General features: G+C 48.8%; 2 non-coding genes across 2 annotated transcripts; both read left to right on the top strand.

Annotated features, from left to right (window-relative positions):
• Positions 1–276: 276 nt before the first annotated feature.
• LOC112635745 lies at positions 277–417 on the top strand. The gene has a single exon (XR_003122065.1). It is a non-coding gene; the product is annotated as a U4 spliceosomal RNA (small nuclear RNA).
• An 881-nt stretch (positions 418–1,298) lies between these two features.
• LOC112635744 lies at positions 1,299–1,439 on the top strand. Its single transcript, XR_003122064.1, has one exon. It is a non-coding gene; the product is annotated as a U4 spliceosomal RNA (small nuclear RNA).
• The last annotated feature ends 2,493 nt before the right edge of the window (positions 1,440–3,932 follow it).

Genomic DNA, 3,932 nt, shown 5'->3' with positions numbered 1-3,932 from the left:
ACTTAGATCCCTTTTCTCTCAACAGCCCCTAGCAGTCTCTGAATTAAGTCTATTAGCATGTTCCTCCCATAATGCTTTGCTCCATATTCACAGAAACCTAGTTAACTGAAATCAGCAAATATGCAGAAACCACCTACGTAGCTCAGAAATATCTTCCGAAGATGGCATAATTTTCAAGCAAGCAATAAGTGAAGATTTTTCCATAGGCCCTAAACTCACCTTTGCGAAATAGGAAGCTGGCTTATTGGGAGTGATGACGAGGGGGCGGAACTCGTTAGCTTTGCGCAGTGGCAGTATCGTAGCCAATGAGGTTTATCCGAGGCGCGATTATTGCTAATTGAAAACTTTTCCCAATACCCCGCCGTGACGACTTGCAACATAGTCGGCACTGGCAATTTTTGACAGTCTCTACGGAGACTGAATATTGTGGTTTTTGGAAAGATAGATGTTTGTGATAATGAATACAGCTCAGTGTAAATACGATTCTTACCTGTAAAGTGCTTTTAGTTCCTTGGAGTTGCTGTTGCGGTTGTTTTTACTTTTCAAGGTAAATTCAGGATTTTTGCCAGCTGGCTGTTGCTTTCTTTCGCGCTGTTTTTTTGCTTTTGGAACGAAGTCTCACTGCATTGCTCAGCCTGGAGTGCACTGGCGTGATCTCCGCTCGCTGCAACCTCTGCCGCCCGGGTTCAAGCGATTCTCGTGCCTCAGCCTCCCGACTAATAGGATTACAGGCGCCTGCCACCGCACCCCGCTAATTTTTTGTATTTTTAGTAGAGACTCCGTTTCACCATCTTGGCCAGGCTGGTCTTGAACTCCTGACCTCGTGATTCATTCGCCTGGGCCTCCCAGAGTGCTGGGATTACAGGCGTGAGCCGCCGCGCCCAGCCGTGTTCTCCAGATTTTGTCACAGTAACGTCTTAAAATTATTCCCAACTCTCCCACCCTGCTGTTTCCGCACCCCCGAGCACAGTTAGTCGTCCCTCTGCGCCCTCCAGCTTACTTTCCCGCTGCTCACTCTCCTCGCTCAAAATTCGAGTCTCAACCGAGTCAGCTCTGTGACGTCACGTTGATTTGCATAAGATTCCCCAGCGTCCCAAGCGAATGTTCTTATTATTTCCAAAATCTGAATGTTTGACACGAGATGTTCCAACAACAAGAAACCTCCCACGCAGATGGGCCTTAAATACGGCTGGTGGAGTGGGAACACGTCGTATCCACGGACACACTGGCAGGTACTCACCCTCAATGCAATGGGAGTCATCATCCGTGGGGGAGTGAGGCGCGAACTTGAAATCTTCAGCTTTGCGCAGTGGCAGTATCGTAGCCAATGAGGTTTATCCGAGGCGCGATTATTGCTAATTGAAAACTTTTCCCAATACCCCGCCATGACGACTTGAAATATAGTCGGCATTGGCAATTTTTGACAGTCTCTACGGAGACTGACTTATCTTACGTTTAAAAAGAAAAAGTTCATGTTGTGTTGGTTAGTACGTTGTGTGAGATGGTTTATAGGTTTGCTTTCGTGTTAGTGGTCGGAGGTTGTATAGAATTTTGTGTGAATACTGTGCGTTGTTTTCCAAGATGTATGACACGCAATATTGGAAATTGGGTTCCCAGGCAGTTATCATTAATGTTTATCCAAATGCAGCTAGCGAGTGCGCTACTCCCCCTCCTTTGTCGCTGAAGGTCACAGATTCCCTTAAAGGGAAGGGGGGAACTCTGAAACCAACACGTTAACACATCCAAAGTCTTCCTTTTTGTTTTTTTGAGACGGAGTTTTCGCTGTTGCCCAGGCTGCAGTGCAGTGGCGCGATCTCGGCTCACTGCAACCTCCACATTCCGGGTTCAAGCGACTCTCTGTCTCAGCCTCCCGAGTAGCTGGGATTACAGGAGCCCACCACCACAACCGACTCGTTTTTGTGTTTTTAGTAGAGACAGGGTCTCGCCTTCTTGGCCAGGCTGGTCTCAAACTCCTGACCTCAGGTGATCAGCCCTCCTCGGCCTCCCAAAGTGCTGGAATTACAGGTGTGAACCACCACACCCGGCCCAAAGTCTTCCTCTTAAAGCGACCAAGAGGGAAAAAGGCACAGAAGACTTGCTCAGGTCCTACTGTGGAGTCCTCGGCAGAGCAGGGGCTGATCAGGTTCTCTTGCCCCTAGTGTGGTACTTGTTCCCACTACACCTTTTTACGAAGACCTGGGCTGTCCATGGACAGAGGTCCTCGGGAGTCACAATCCTGGTCATGGCGGATCCAGCTGGACCTGTTTAGGACACCGCCCATAAAACACTCCTCCAGCCTGTAGCAAAAAGATGTGGCAAAAAGGGTGGCAACAATACCTACGAGGTCAAAGGCGGTGCTGGGAAAAACAGCTCCAGTGGCAAATTAAACTCAGTCCTCAGTTCAAGGACATGGAGGCGAAGGTAGCAGTAAACTGAAATCGCGCCACTGCACTCCAGCCTGGGTGACAGTGAGACTCTGTCTCAAAAAAAAAAGAAGAAAAAGAAGGAGCCGGGCGCGGTGACTCACACCTGTAATCCCAGCATTTCAGGGGGCCAAGGAGGGCAGATCACGAGGTCAGGAGATCAAGACCATCCTGGCTAACACAGTGAAACCCCGTTTCTACTAAAAATACAAAAAAAATTTAGCCAGGTTTGGTGGCAGGCGCCTGTAGTCCCAGCTACTCGGGAGGCTGAGGCAGGAGAATGGCGTGAACCCGGGAGGCAGAGCTTGCAGTGAGCCGAGATCAGGCCACTGCACTCCAGCCTGGGTGACAGAGCGAGACTCCGTCTCAAAACAAACAAACAAACAAACAAAAAATTGGATTATACTCTACATATAGTTCTATTACTTCCTTTTTCTTTCTGCTATGCAATACATTGTGGACACATTTTCCATGCCAGCACCTAGTTCCCCTTTTCCCATATAGATGTGACCTACCAAGGTTAACCAATCCCCCATACTGGACATGTGGGTTGTTTCCAGTTTTCCCATAAGCAATGCTATAATGAATACACTTGATGCTACATCATCTTTCCTTACTCTTGGGGTATTTCTGGGGGAAAATCTTTCTTTCTTTCTTTCTTTCTTTTTTTCTTTAAACAGGGTCTTGCTCTGCTACCCAGGCTGGAGTGCAGTGGTGTGATCTTGGTTCACTGCAGCCTCGACCTCCCAGGCTCAAGCTATTCTCCTGTCTCAGCCTCCCGAGTAGCTGGGATTACAGGCATGTGCCACCACCCGCAGCTAATTTTTGTATTTTTTGTAGAGATGGGGTTTCACCATGTTAGCCAGGCTGGTCTTGAACTCCTAGACTCAAGCTTTATTGCCCGCCTTAGCCTCCCAAAGTGCTGGCACTATAGGCATGAGCTACCACGCAGGCCTGGGGAAAATTTCTTTTTTGAGATGGAGTTTCACTCTTGTTGCTCAGGCTGGAGTGCAGTGGTGTGATCTCGGCCCATGGCAACCTCCACCTCCTGGGTTCAAGTGATTCTCTCACCTCAGCCTCCCAGGTTCAAGCAATTCTCCTGCCTCAGCCTCCCCAATAACTGGGATTACAGGCACCTGCCACCACACCCAGCTAATTTTGTATGTTTTTTTTTTTTTTTTTTTTTTTTTTTTTGAGACGCGCTGTGTCACCCAGGCTGGAGTGCAGTGGCCCGATCTCGGCTCACTGCAAGCTCCGCCTCCCGGGTTCACGCCATTCTCCTGCCTCAGCCTCCGAGTAGCTGGGACTACAGGCGCCCGCCACCACGCCCGGCTAGTTTTTTGTATTTTTAGTAGAGACGGGGTTTCACCGTATTAGCCAGGATGGTCTCGATCTCCTGACCTCATGATCCACCCGCCTCGGCCTCCCAAAGTGCTGGGATTACAGGCTTGAGCCACCGCGCCCGGCCTTTTTTTTTTTTTTTGTTTTTTTTTTTTTTTTTTTTTTTTT

The sequence above is a fragment of the Theropithecus gelada genome, chromosome 11, assembly GCF_003255815.1.
Source record: "Theropithecus gelada isolate Dixy chromosome 11, Tgel_1.0, whole genome shotgun sequence".
NCBI lineage: Eukaryota > Metazoa > Chordata > Mammalia > Primates > Cercopithecidae > Theropithecus > Theropithecus gelada.
The sequence above is the reverse complement of the archived record's forward strand: the minus strand, read 5'-3'. Positions and strand labels throughout refer to the sequence as shown.